Source organism: Homarus americanus, unplaced genomic scaffold (assembly GCF_018991925.1).
Source record: "Homarus americanus isolate GMGI-L3 unplaced genomic scaffold, GMGI_Hamer_2.0 scaffold24177, whole genome shotgun sequence".
NCBI classification, from domain to species: domain Eukaryota; kingdom Metazoa; phylum Arthropoda; class Malacostraca; order Decapoda; family Nephropidae; genus Homarus; species Homarus americanus.
The window spans coordinates 918-16,445 of NW_024725311.1; the positions used below are offsets into that span (position 1 = coordinate 918).

The following is a 15,528-nucleotide window of genomic DNA, read 5'->3' on the forward strand; positions in this document are numbered from 1 at the left end:
TTCGAATATTTTGATATTACTCGACAATTCCTAAATTTTTTGTGTTCAATTACTGTATTCATTTGTTTTCTGTTCAGATTGTTCCTCATCATTCCAACCAACAAACATACTCAGGTACTATAGTAGCACCGACATTTCTTTACAACCTATCCTCATGTCATTCTTTGCCTACCTGTAACTCCCCTCCCCTCCACATTCATTTGTGTATCTCTTAACCCAGTTAGTTTCCTCCTTTCTCTCCTGAACCATCTCAGTTTAGCCTCCAGGTACTGTACTTCTCTCTGTTGCCAACCATCTTCCACATCTCACACAATCTTCTTTTCTCTTTTTATCTCTCTTTCCACTTCATCATTCCCGCCATCAACCGCACTCAACGGAACATCTTTTATTATGGCCCAGCGTCTTGGTACACTGCCCCTCACTGGCTGCTTCCTAGCCTCTCAACTCATAAGAAAATGCTTCTTTTACATTCAGTTCCTTCACAATTCCCACACTCTCCTTCTTGGAACATCCACCTTCTTCCTCTCCCTCCATCTTTAAGTAACACACACACACACAAGCAACCTGTTCTAATTTCCTGACCAAAATGTAGCCAATCTGGGTTTCTGTGCCACCTGCCTTAGGCCTACACGGTCAGCCTACTTGCCCTATTCTTAAACACATGTTACATACCATCCCCAAACTCAAGTGTTCTTTCACCTTCAGTATTCCTTATTCCAAAGCCTTTCCCACCACGCACACCTTCATAACCCAGCGCGACAAATTTGGACAATAAAAATAGTTTGTTTAAACGGAGATCACTACACAATAAACTACATCTCCTAAAACAACATTAACTGCCACGACTATAACAGAATAATTGCCGCTCAAGTCACTCGACAGATTTTACGGCAACATTAAATGACGCCGAACTAATGAGATAGAATTCCTAAACGAACAATAAAATGTATTTATGGTTTAGTTTAACCTAAATGGTAAATATATGTAAAGTACCTGAACGGTTCAACAGTCTCACTAAATCACATTAATTCTAAAGTCCTTAAAAACAATTTTGTTCCTTAATTTCAAATCATATTGTGATGGAATTCTAAGTCCTGGTAAAATTAAAATATAAATTTAGCCAAATTATACCTGGATAAACAGTGATAAATAAAGGTGTTGTGGTTTATAATTAAAATAAGACAAATTGTTAATCTTCCAGAGCCACAGCTAAACACCTCAGTTTAAAATTGACCTCCACCTCACACTACAACAGAGTAACACCTGTGATGAAACAACATTATCAGGGAAAAGATCAACATATTTACATACACTAGACTACTTTAGATAGATAGATATATAATTATTATGTAAACTTATCACATAAGCTTACAATTGGTTCAACCTGCATATAGACAATGTAGGTATACAGTTCAGCATGTATATAGCTAATACAGGTATACAGTTCACCATGTATATAGACAATACTGTATAGGTATACAGTTCAGTATATTGTATTAGCCTCTCACATTAATATTATATAAATATGAGCTAAGGACATATATTCATTATATACATTCTATCACCCAGACTATTGAGCATACAGCGACATAAACATGTGTTCTGTCACACCTCCTAGGGTGCACAGCCCACAAACATGTGTTCTGTCACACCTCCTAGGGTGCACAGCCCATAAACATTTCTTCTGTCACACCTCCTAGGGTGTACAGCCCATAAACATTTGTTCTGCCACACCTCCTAGGGTGTACAGCCCATAAACATTTGTTCTGCCACACCTCCTAGGGTGTACAGCCCATAAACATTTGTTCTGTCACACCTCCTAGGGTGTACAGCCCATAAACATTTGTTCTGTCACACCTCCTAGGGTGTACAACCCATAAACATTTGTTCTGTCACACCTCCTAGGGTGTACAGCCCATAAACATTTGATCTGTCACACCTCCTAGGGTGTACAGCCCATAAACATTTGTTCTGTCACACCTCCTAGGGTGTACAGCCCATAAACATTTCTTCTGTCACACCTCCTAGGGTGTACAGCCCATAAACATTTCTTCTGTCGCACCTCCTAGGGTGTACAGCCCATAAACATTTCTTCTGTCACACCTCCCAGGGTGTACAGCCCTTAGACATGTGTTCTGTCACACCTCCTAGGGTGTACAGCCCATAAACATTTCTTCTGTCACACTTCTAGGGTGCACAGCCCATAAACATTTGTTCTGTCACACCTCCTAGGGTGTACAGCCCATAAACATTTCTTCTGTCACACCTCCTAGGGTGTACAGCCCATAAACATTTCTTCTGTCACACCTCCTAGGGTGTACAACCCATAAACATTTGATCTGTCACACCTCCTAGGGTGTACAGCCCATAAACATTTCTTCTGTCACACCTCCTAGGGTGTACAGCCCATTAAACTACAGACTCAACCCTCAGTGTGTGGTAGGCTGTTTAGTTAATGACCTGTTGAAGTGTGGTTACTGTCCAGTCACCAGACTCAAGAGAGTTCAGCCCAGTTCACAGCCGGACACGATGCCCTAAAGTGAGACCAGCTCTCCGGGCTGTACCTCTCTCTAATTATATCAGCTAATTACAAGCCAATAGCTAATGCTCATTAGTCTGTCAATACCAAATAATTGTACAGACATTACTACCCAATATAACTATTAAATCAGCATGTGTGTTTACATTAAACCAAGGAACGAGTGAAGAGAACATTATCTGTGTGTCTTGCTTAACTTACAAGCTAAGATAATTGCAAGTACAACTCAGGACAGCTGTGACAATTTAAACTATCTACGACTGTATCAAAGGTAACATGACGTGAGATGACCCTATATCTCACTCAGCTGTATCAAAGGTGACATGACGTGAGATGACCCTATATCTCACTCAGCTGTATCAAAGGTGACATGACGTGAGATGACCCTATATCTCACTCAGCTGCATCAAAGGTAACATGACGTGAGATGACCCTATATCTCACTCGGCTGCATCAAAGGTGACATGACGTGAGATGACCCTATATCTCACTCGGCTGCATCAAAGGTGACATGACGTGAGATGACCCTATATCTCACTCAGCTGCATCAAAGGTGACATGACGTGAGATGACCCTATATCTCACTCAGCTGTATCAAAGGTAACATGACGTGAGATGACCCTATATCTCACTCAGCTGCATCAAAGGTGACATGACGTGAGATGACCCTATATCTCACTCGGCTGCATCAAAGGTACCAGCGACTAACCTACACTCGTTCAGGCAAGTGTTAACAAGTGAGATAGTTTGGTATCTTACCACAGCTAAAACAATATAGACAACCCAGGTATACAGTTCACCATGTATATAGACAACACAGGTATACAGTTTAGTATATATTGTGGAAAATGTATAATTCCATGTAATAATTAAGAATTGTAAATAAAACCTGGTAACAATCTGCCCAGTGGAGCCTTGAAGCAACTATCCTCATTTACTCAGTGAGCATTATAGAGGAACAGTCCTTTGTGTTCCTGACCTGCATCTGATAATGGCTGAACCACATCATCAAGGTCAAAAGTAAGTAATAATAAATGGCCGTTATAAACCATCAAGTGCCGTTGAGGACGTCTGTGTTGTGGCCTTCTGAATCCTGCCAAGTTAAACCTTTTAAGGAAGGTCTTCACTCCCTGCAGTAGTTTGTAACAGGTGGGTCAGACCTGCACAGTACCACACCACCGACTTAACGCCAAAATATTTATCATTGTCACCTCAGATCCACTACATCCTCACACAATAATAATTCTTGGCTTTTACACAATAAAGGCCAGAGGAGAGATGGAGTGGCAAGAGAAGGCCACCTTATAGTTGTGTGTGATCAAGACTCATTCATCAGTGGCATAAATGTTAAAGCTCACTATGGCCGAGTCAACATTAAATTAGGATTCACGTAGCGACGTCGTAATTACCGGTAATGAGCCGTTTAGGCAGTTGGTCTGTTAAAACTGTACAGTATGGGAGGAAACTGTAGTATTGTACCTGCAGAAAACCTGCCATGTTTGTTAGTGAGGGTAACATCTGTCCCAGGCTGGGCAATGAACCCAGGACACCACTAAAGATATACAACTCCTGATGTATCTGAGAGACAATCACCAGTGTTTTGGTATAAAAACAATAAACAATATTTTCATGGTTCTATATCACTAAAGTGGTCTAGTTGCTGAATACATTGGACATTTTCCTGCAAATATTTGTATTCCAGGTATTAATCACATGCATTGTCAACTGTCTATCATGGTTAGTACAGTAGTTCTGTCTACAGTACATATAAGACAGATATACTGTAGACAGATGGACAGAAAGATGTAGAGAGATATACCATATTTCCCACCATATAAGACATATATTTTTATTACGTCGGCAGGAGTCAGCCCAAGAATGGGGAGCACATCCCTGTCTCCCACATCTTTAGTGAAAAAATGTCAAATGGCATGCAGTATTTTGTCCTTCCTCTTATTTATTATCATTATTTTTATCCGTTCTTCACATTGGCGAGGGTCAACTGTACTGTACATGTTATGGAACACATTGCAATTCCTTTTATGAAAGTTTAGTTTAGGTGAACTTTCTTGAGACTATAAACCTTTCATGCTATATCTATATCTGTGGTTGCCTTTAATATGGTGAGAAATACAGTACAGTAGTATAGATAGATAGACAGATAGATAGATAGATAGACAGATAGATAGATAGATAGCCTGAAACTTAGATAGAATGCAAGAACAAAATCATCATCACCACCCAAATCATACAGCCATTCTCCTGCAGTCTGTCTTGTCAGGTTCTAAGATCATTTCTTACAATCTCTCCCCATGTCATTCTTGGCCACCTACCACTGGCTCTCCTCCTCACCACATTTAGACTCATGCACCACTTAACCCAGCTGGTCTCATCCATTCTCCCCACACTCCCGATCTCGGTCTACTTATACGTAAATCTTGGCCGATACTCTCAATACCCAGCCGCCCTCTTAGCTCTGAACGGCGATTCTCATCTTTCAGCGTCACAGTACACATCCACCTCACCATTCTCATTTCAGCTCACTCAAGACTGCATGTCATCCTCTTTAACTGCCCATGTTTCACGGATATATAACACCACACTTCTCACACCAGTTGTATACATTCTTACTTTCATGTGATGGGAAAGTCCCCATGCTGACAATAAAGACAAGAATTCCCAAAACCTCCTCCAGCCATTGTCACCCAGGCAGCAGAACTCATCCATGACTCACAACACAGCAGCCTTCAGCACCCCATCCAGCACTGATCATGTCACCCAGGCAGCAGAACCCATTCCATGACTCACAACACAGCAGCCTTCATCACCCTCTCCAACACTGATCATGTCACCCAGGCAGCAGAACTCATCCATGACTCACAACACAGCAGCCTTCAGCACCCCATCCAGCACTGATCATGTCACCCAGGCAGCAGAACCCATTCCATGACTCACAACACAGCAGCCTTCATCACCCTCTCCAACACTGATCATGTCACCCAGGCAGCAGAACTCATCCATGACTCACAACACAGCAGCCTTCAGCACCCCATCCAGCACTGATCATGTCACCCAGGCAGCAGAACCCATTCCATGACTCACAACACAGCAGCCTTCATCACCCTCTCCAACACTGATCATGTCACCCAGGCAGCAGAACTCATCCATGACTCACAACACAGCAGCCTTCAGCACCCCATCCAGCACTGATCATGTCACCCAGGCAGCAGAACCCATTCCATGACTCACAACACAGCAGCCTTCATCACCCTCTCCAACACTGATCATGTCACCCAGGCAGCAGAACTCATCCATGACTCACAACACAGCAGCCTTCAGCACCCCATCCAGCACTGATCATGTCACCCAGGCAGCAGAACCCATTCCATGACTCACAACACAGCAGCCTTCATCACCCTCTCCAACACTGATCATGTCACCCAGGCAGCAGAACTCATCCATGACTCACAACACAGCAGCCTTCAGTACCCCCTCCAGCACTGATCATGTCACCCAGCAGAACTCATCCATGACTCATAACACACAGCAACCTTCAGCACCCCCTCCAGCACTGATCCACCCAGGCAGCAGAACCCATCCATGATCCAACACAGCAGTCTTCAGCACCCCTCCAGCACTGATCAGTTCATGATCATCTCCAGCACTGATCATGTCACCCAGGCAGCAGAACTCATCCATGACTCACAACACAGCAACCTTCAGCACCCCATCCAGCACTGATCATGTCACCCAGGCAGCAGAATCCATTCCATGACTCACAACACAGCAGCCTTCAGCACCCCTCCAGCACTGATCATGTCATCCAGGCAGCAGAACTCATCCATGACTCACAACACAGCAGCCTTCAGCACCCCCTCCAGCACTCATCATGTCACCCAGGCAGCAGAACTCATCCACACAGTCCACGGATAATCTTCAGTGTTGAGTTTCTTCAGTCTTGTCATGGACACATATTTACCTGCACATACATAACACTTACAGTCAGCAACATCCTGCAGTCTGCCATCCACTCCACTGTACATCTTGTGTACCCACCTTCCTCACTCACTGTACCTCTTGTGTACCCACCATCCTCATTCACTGTACCTCTTGTGTACCCACCTTCCTCACTCACTGTACCACTTGTTTACCCACCATCATTCACTGTACCTCTTGTGTATCCACCTTCCTCACTCAATGTCAATATCTTTCTTACTGATAGCATAGATATAGATAAGACAGATGCTTGTATATATAAAGACAGTCTGATAGATGATATAGATACCAAACAGACAGACATACAGGTATTGAAAGACTGATAGAAAGATATAGAAGCACAGATAGATAAAGATAGACAGTTAGACAGACATAAAGACATACTTGTAGCAGCAGAGTCTCCATGATCCAGTTGTTAATTTCTCAAGGATTTAGTCGTTAACACATCTGGAACAAACAAAGAAAAACAGTTAATATACACAACAGTTTATGATAAAAATATGTCCATAAATTAATAGTTATTCAGTACAGCAGTTGTTTGTTTTCCAATGTCGTATGTTTCCATTAGAACAGTATTGCTCACACCACATTCTAGTTTCTTAATTATTTCAAGTTTGTCACTCAATTTCAACGAGTTATTCTTTCTCTTCACACAACGAAGTTTATCACCTATAGGAGCCATTATCATGGGCTTGTACAGTACTCTGTAAATGGAAAGAGTAAGACTCAAAATAATGTTATGTTACACCGGTATTCTATTCATACTGTGCTTGATATAATGCATTCACGGAAATGTAATATTTTTGCTGAAATGGCGTACGTATCACAGTGGAAAGTTGGATAAAATCGTGACGAAAACAATGACTTAATCTTTCTTTCGTTCAAAAGATGTTACCGTAATCCCTTTTCGAATGGTTTTCAGTTAAAAAACTGTTGTATTACAATAATATTCTATCCTAATTGACTTGAATAAATACTACGATACCATATTTCTGAATATTTTCATTAAAATCCATCAAAATCATTTTCCTTGTCATCGTCTGCAGCACCAAACAGCTTCTCCCAGTCCTCTCCTTGAACGGGGCTAGAGGGTACGTGTTTTTCGAATCGTTTTCAGTTAAAAAACTATTACATCACACGTATATTTTACTTAAACTGCGCCCGAATGAATATATTCTTGGAAATAAATAGTGTTGCTGAAACGTGATGTATTTCAATGTAAATTAGGATAAAAATACATGACGAAAACAAAAGACTTTACCTAAGCTTCCGATGTTCTTAAGATGTTACTCGTTTTTATAATAGTTTTCGGATGAAATTCTGTTATATTACAATGATATTCTATTCATACTGTGCTTGATATAATACATGTAATAGTTTTTTAACTGAAAACGATTCGAAAAACACGTACCCTCTAGCCCTGTTCAAGGAGAAGACTGGGAGGAGCTCTTTGGTGCTTAAGACGATGACAATGAAATAGATTTTGATGGATTTTAATGAAAATATTCAGAAATATGGTATCGTAGTACTTATTTAAGTGAATTAGGATAGAATATTATTGTAATACAACAGTAGTGACGACGTGGAGGAGGCAGAGGCATAGAGCGGGGAGGTGCGGTGACTGGCGGCAGCAGGGACGAGTGGGGATGCCAGCCAGTACATTACGGATGCTTACAGTATTAATAATTATTTATATTTCTTTTGCATTTTTAATGTAAATAAATTATACGTTTCAACAAGCTGCTATTTATTTCACAAGATATGGAAATGTAATATTTTTGCAAATGTGGCGTCGTATGCAGTGGAAAGTGAGGAGGATAAAGGTGCCTTGACAAAAACATTGACTTTATTTCTTTAGATTTCAAAACCGTTACGTAATCACTGAATGGTTTTCAGTTGTATGTGGGATTGTAATTCTAATGATGATAGGATAGAATATTATTTATGTCTGATGCAGTACAACAGTTTTTAACTCTGAACCGATAAAATCTGCGATTCTGGTAAAATCTGAACGAAAGCGAAAGTCGTTATTTTACCGTCATGACCTATCCCTTTCCACTCTATAATATAACTACCTCATTCAACAAAATCATTTTTCCTCTTATTGAATATATTCATTCAGTCACAGTTAAGGTAAAATATACTTGTGATGTAATATTTTAATGAGAATATGGTATAGTAGTTTTCTTTTGTTTCAAATTTAATTCACAAAGATTGATGTTTCAAATGTAATGAACAAAAATTTATGTACAGTATCTATAAATAAACTTTAAAAAATGAATACTTTGTTTTACATCGTCCTGTTGTACTGCGCACATCATTGTCATCCCTAAAAATCCCATCTAATTCATATTACGCTACATAACATTCAAATGCACAGCGCTTGTAGAACCCCAGAAAACGGGAAACATTGAGAAAGGACAACTCACCTACTCAAGGTTCCTAGACCAGGTGTGGTATTGTACCCAGGTATAATTATATCATATCAAGTGTATGTATTCATAGCATTAAGGATCACTCAGGGTAGGCATAAGATGAATGTTAAAGTCCAGTTGAGCCGGACTAGGGTACTGTAAGACTAAGTGTGGATCAGGGTTTGAAGGTCCTACTATTTACGTCTGTGAGCGTGGAGCGAACATAACTCCAACAGATATCATATGAAAATACATGAGAACAATGATCTGGAAAAAGGATAAATGTATCAGAACTATGTGAGGTGTTGACAGTGATCTAGAAACTATACTGGAAAGGAAATATCGTGTATGCGTCGGTATAAATTTAATACACCTCGTAGCCTCACGTGACATATACCCACGACAGGTACAGTGATCAGAGAATCTTATGTCTGTGTTCAAATAGTGCAATGTGTGAGAGGAGGATCCCTCATTACAGTTTTTAAGTGAAGTTGATACACCCCCGCCATGATCATTCGGCTTTGGTTTCAAGGCGCGCCATGTACCCGCCTCAGATGCCCCGTTGATATTAAAATCCCAGGCATTTAACCAAGCACTAGCAAACCAAGACCTGACCTTAGTGTGTAATTTAGGATTAATATATGTGTTTATAAGAAATGAGTGACAAGATACCGTGAAGTGTTCAGGTGAGAACCATAAGAAACAAAAGTGTAAATTGAGGATTGGAAACTGTATGCCTATGTGACGAGAAGCGGCGGGAAGCCGGCCTTAGTCTTTCCCGTTCTGCCGTCACCACAGGTCAGTGTCCTAGCGGGCTATATCCCGCCCTACAAGTAAGGTTGATAAATAGCAGTTACTACAGTTTAAAGCTTTGCCGGATATATAAGTGTGATAGGGATGTGTTAAGGGGTGGGATACCCGCCCGTCAGGCATTATTGCTTAGTCTTTCCCGTTCTGCCGTCACCACAGGTGCCACGTGGTCGGGGTATCTTGCCGCCCGGCCGCCATTGTCTCCTTGAGCGCCACACCAGGTGGGGAATGACTCCCCACTATACCAGTCCACTATGAACCGGTGGATTCCCAGCGCACCACTCCACATGAATAGTCACCTTCGGGGCCGTAAGGTCACATACTTGCAGGTATGGAGTGTAACAGGTGTGTTGAGATGGTGCTACTATGTATGATAACTGACGGTGCTAAAATCCACACCCGTGGAACAGTCTGATGTGTTAAGGGATATTGTAAGAAGGAACGACCGAGATACGGCGTTCACCGATTGTTATGCAATAAGTGGGTGGATGACCCGCCAGTAATGTAGGAGTCTGGGGCCCAGCTGGGTAACCAAAATTCCGTTGTTCTTCTGAGGAAGGCCAATTCATGTATGTTGTTTTTACCAGTATGTTTTAGAAGGAATAAATCAATTAAGACATGTTATGGTTTCCCCCTTCTTTACCCTCATCGATCTGGTCAATGAAAAACCTAACCCAATGCCTAGTCCACTCTGCCTGCTACCTAACGAGCTACATGCTGTCCAGAGGGGGTCTGGTGGCAGCGACCCTTAGACATTAAGATTAGAGTTAAATTATCCCCTTAGATTTAGTGACCCCCAGATCTAGCAGTATACTGTGTATACCATACCATGCATTTGGTTACTTTGGGCTTGCTATTATGATGCAAGAGATCTGCCCTGGCAGCTGTACCGACACTCAAAGCCGGTGGTGCGTCGTTTCCATTGTTTACTGGTAGTTCCTGGTAAATATTTTTCAACCTAACGAAACTATTAGCCGTTTAGAGGTCAACCCCTAATTTTTGGCCAAATAATTTGGTCTTAAAAACTCGAACTACACACAGGTATACATGGTAAATAAGGACATGGGGGGGCCAGGGGTTTTTTAGGGGGGGGGGAGGCAAAAGTACACGGATTTTTAACATTCATGGGTATCTCTCTTACCTAACCCCCGCGTATGTTAAGGGCTGACTGTATGTATGCATGCATAAAACAAGTAGAGTATTAATAAACATGATGGTTCATGTGCTATAACAGGAACAGGTACTGCAGTAAGAGGTGTAGTATTACCTGGGCCTCGGCCATATCCAGCCAAACACTGTGCCTTTAACCTCTCCGAACCTCTTCGTTTTGACGATATAATCAAAGATAGCCGTTCTTTCCTCGTGGGAGTAGTATACATCTTTTCTGTAAAAGAAAACTTATGATAATATACTTTGTTTAATATTTGTTCACACAACTAAAAGGAATATCCTTCCTTCTTTAGGCATTTGCCTCCAGGTGTAATGTTAACCTACATCTATTGAGGATAAAATCTTTCACCTACAAATTGACAACAACACATTTGCTGTAATCAGACATATCTAGTTGCCTCAACCCCAACAATAACCGAATTTTTTCTCCCAAATTTTCTTATTATTGTGGACTAATACTGTAAAACAAGTTAATGATCACCAAAAACAGCACTCATCTTACACCCCCCTCATAAACCCCCCCAAAATAATATAATAATAAAAAACTCATTTGCCTATCAGTATTTATCTTTCCGTCCCTATTATTCGCCAGAGATTTATAATATTGCTAAGTATAATAGTGTGAAATAATAAGGAAACACCACTATAAAGGTGCTCCTCTACTTAAGAACGTTCAAGAAAATTCCAGATAAAACAAACATTACCTAAGAGGAGAAGAGTGAGCCAGGTTTTAAGGCTGTATTAAAGGGTATAGCTGGGCTAAATATCCATCATCTTTTCAGTTTTTACAATAAGTTTGGTATCTACAGGAGTAAAGTTGGACTTACAAACAAGCCTCAAGAACGTAACTCTTTCGCAAGTAGAGGAGCATCTGTACTTAATTCTTTTCTCAGCTGAGAAAAGATGCCCCGCCCCATGACTGTATTGCTCTAATTTTATCCAAAATTTTATTATAACATGCATATTATCTCGATATTACTACATATTAATTCACAGAAATAAACAAACATGTTGTCAGTGAAGAAGAACACTCACCTCAACCCAAGAAACAGGAAGTTTGCAGGTGTAAGTCCTGGACCCACTCTCCAGAGGATTTTTTCAAAGCACACTAAGTCTCGGTAATTTCCAGGAAGGTCACCTGCAACAAGAAAGTCTCTTTCAGAAACAGGTAATTAAACACAATTGAAATCTTAACTATAAAGTAGGAGTGACGACAACTTGTTTCAGTTGCTCTCCACCCATAGCAGGAAAAGGCTGATATCATCATAATCATCTCCAACATTTCATGTCCATTTCCCACAGTTGTGTGCATAGCCATGATTACCTGATGGCAGCTCTCTAAGCTGCATAATGTCTTTTAATAACATCATAAAGATTAAGTTGTAAATGTGTCCACCAAACTTTGAGGGCTTGGAACCCTTGGAAGCTCTAAACTAGAGTGATTAGGGCTAAACTGACCATCAGCCAACTTCCCCCTAACCATGTCCCATGATCAGATGTTTGACAAAGCAAGGTTGTCCATGGTGGCTTGGAAGGTATGGAAATCACTCTCAAGGTTTCACAGCACATGAGTTACCAATTATTTACTTGTCAGACTTTATCACTGAGCGGGAAGAAGAATCAACCCCACATAATCCACTTACCTCTTATGATGACATCAAAGGAGGAGGATGGGATCTCATTAATTCTTTTTAGGCTCTATTATCAAACAGGATTTCAGGATCTATCCTTTATAACTAGTTATCTGTCAAAAATAACTAATGAATGCTTAAGCTGTGCTGTACAAAGAGCACTCATGAAGAAGACCTGACCACAGTTGATACAAAACTGTACCACGTATGAAAATATGGAAGTTAAAGACACACGTAATGAAAATTGAAAATGCCCGAACTGCAAAGGACATCACCGCACTTTGGCAGCACGATGCCCAGTAAGGAAGGATATCATCAAAGACATGAAGGAAAAGGAAAAATCGAACAAACATATAGAAACTTACCCAACCAAAACCTATGCTGCAATAACAAAGTTGCAAGACACTACAGATGGCACGCACGCGCCATCTATCGGACAATCCCAGAACCAGAAATTTGACACGGACAGTCCCTCGCTTAATTCAGATTTCGTCAGATATCGGGATTAAAGGGGTCCGTTTTAACGAGGGTCTACCCTTCACCATACTAGCCACACCGATACATGCCCACATAATCAACGTGGCTAACACGGGAACATTCGGAAAAACTATCAGAGAAATGTTGGCAGCGAACAACCTACCACAGGTAAACTTCCCACACAATGCCCCATCAGCAGACATTTTCAAAATAATAACCAAAAACAGTCTAGGAATCACCAGCAAAGAAAGGGAAGATAAAATAACACAACAAGAAAATTGCACAGGAGCAGAGACTGCAATGGATACAACCCACTCCCAAATAACCACAAGACCCTAGAGAACATAACCAACCAATCAGCTAAGTCAACACCAGCAAGACCACGTAGAGAGAACCCCACCGGTCAACGGCCAGCCGACGTCGGAGACAGCATAGGAATCAGGTTTTACTCGGTCAACTCCCTGTAACAAATGAGAGATTGTTAAAAGATATTAAAGAAGGAACAACCAAATACACATATGAAGAGGGACTCATAGAAACACTAATACGTGGAGGAAAAATAAGCAGCAAATACAACAAAATCGAGAACGTAGACTTATCAAAATTCAAGAAAATAAGAACAGGACTGAAGGAGAAAAGAGAGAGACTCTCCCCCGGAGAGACCCGAGCAACCGAACAACACGCGTCAAGTTCATGCGACCCACGATTACGCAAAACAGAACACAGAAAATAATACAACACAACGTCCTGGCCTGGACACATACAAGAAAAACAGAACTGACAAACATATACAACAGCATAGACCCAGACATAATTCTCATAAACTCACACCGACGGAAAAACAGTGACAAAATAAAACTCTTCAACTATTACACACATCAACTGAACATACACTCAAAGACAATTTCCAAACCTACTTCTTAGCAGTCGAAATCAACACAACTAAAGGCCCAATAACAATCGGAACAACATATTTACCTTGCCGACGACAAACATTCCCGACCGGCGACTTACTAAAACTAATGAGACGTAACACACCAGCATACAGTATTTTATAGGAAACTTAAATGCGACACACACCATACTCGGACACAGAACCAGAAACCCAAGGGGGAAGATTATACACGACCTATTAGAAAACGGCAACATCACACACCTGGGCCCAGATTTCGAAACCTACATAGCTGCAGGAAGCACCGGGAAGCCGGATATAGTTCTGACCAATAGAGACCACCATTTGAATTAACACATGAAACCTGGACCAACCATCACTAGCGATCACCTGCCCATAATTATCACTCTATCAACATCACCAATACAAATCCCCTCCATCCCTAGATTCTCTTTCAACAGAGCAAACTGGGAGGGTTTTAAGGCAGAACTCAACACAAACGAACAAATACATCGACATAATAACACAGCAGACATTGACATAGCCCTGGAAACATGGTACTCTAAAGTCACCACAGCCATGGAAAATAACACCCCCAAAACAACTTACCGCACACTACCCCACGCACAATTAACACACGAACAGAAGATAATCCAGACAAGACTGAATAATATACTAGAACATACAAATACTCACGGCCGGAACCAAGAAACAATAACTCTCTTCAGAAACCTAAAGGAAGAGCTGAAAGAAATATGTAAACAATCACACAACGACAAATGGAACCAGATAATCACAACCCAAAATTTTTCTGGAGAAAAATAAAAAACTAATGGGCACTAACTCCATAGATAACAGCCATCTTATAGACGACAACGGGGTAAAAGCTAGAGAATCTGTAGAAAAAGAACTGATCTTCAGAAATTTCTGGAGTAACATATATAAAATGACAGAAGAAACAGAAACTATTGTAGAGTAACAGAACAGATGGTAACAACACACCTTACACTATACACACAGAAATGGCAACCACCAAGAACAATAGACCTCAACATACTAATCAGTGCAGACACATTAACCTTGCCAATCACCACAAAGACATAAGAAACATAATAACCACTTTTAAAAATAAAGCACCTGGACTAAGTCAGACAAACAAAACAGTCCTTCAAAACATACCCACAGATCTTTAACGCTTCACTAGCAACAGGACACTTCCCCAGACCTATATCCTTATTAGAAACACCAGGGAAAATACTAGAAAAAATAGTCAACAGCAGACTCAGAAACTATCTAGAACAGGAAAACAAATATAACCCCAGACAACACGGATTCCGAAAGAACCGAGGCACAAACACGGCTATTGCATTAATTTGAGAATCAATAGCTAACGCCGTCAGCAATAAAAACCAGTGCAATATTGTTCTCAGAGACGTATCAAAAGCTTTTGATAAAATGTGGCTCTAATTCCACAGTGAATTTGATCGAGGGGGCTAAGTTGTTCAGTTGTGGCAGGAATGCTTTTAGGTCCTCATTACATGGCCAGAGACATAATACATCATCAACATATCTAAACCAGACTGCTGAAGGTGGTAAAAT

The 15,528-nt window shown here is 40.9% G+C and overlaps 1 long non-coding RNA gene across 2 annotated transcripts; it reads right to left on the minus strand.

The window, feature by feature from the left end:
• Nucleotides 1-6,918: 6,918 nt before the first annotated feature.
• LOC121864786 lies at nt 6,919-12,024 on the minus strand. Of its 2 annotated transcripts, XR_006088661.1 has the most exons (3): nt 11,965-12,024; nt 11,027-11,143; nt 6,919-6,982 (listed from the first exon to the last, which is right to left on the minus strand). It is a non-coding gene; the product is annotated as an uncharacterized LOC121864786 (long non-coding RNA). The 2 variants fall into 2 exon arrangements; XR_006088660.1 differs by lacking the exon at nt 6,919-6,982 and having other exon boundaries at nt 10,848-11,143.
• Between the last annotated feature and the right edge of the window lie 3,504 nt (nt 12,025-15,528).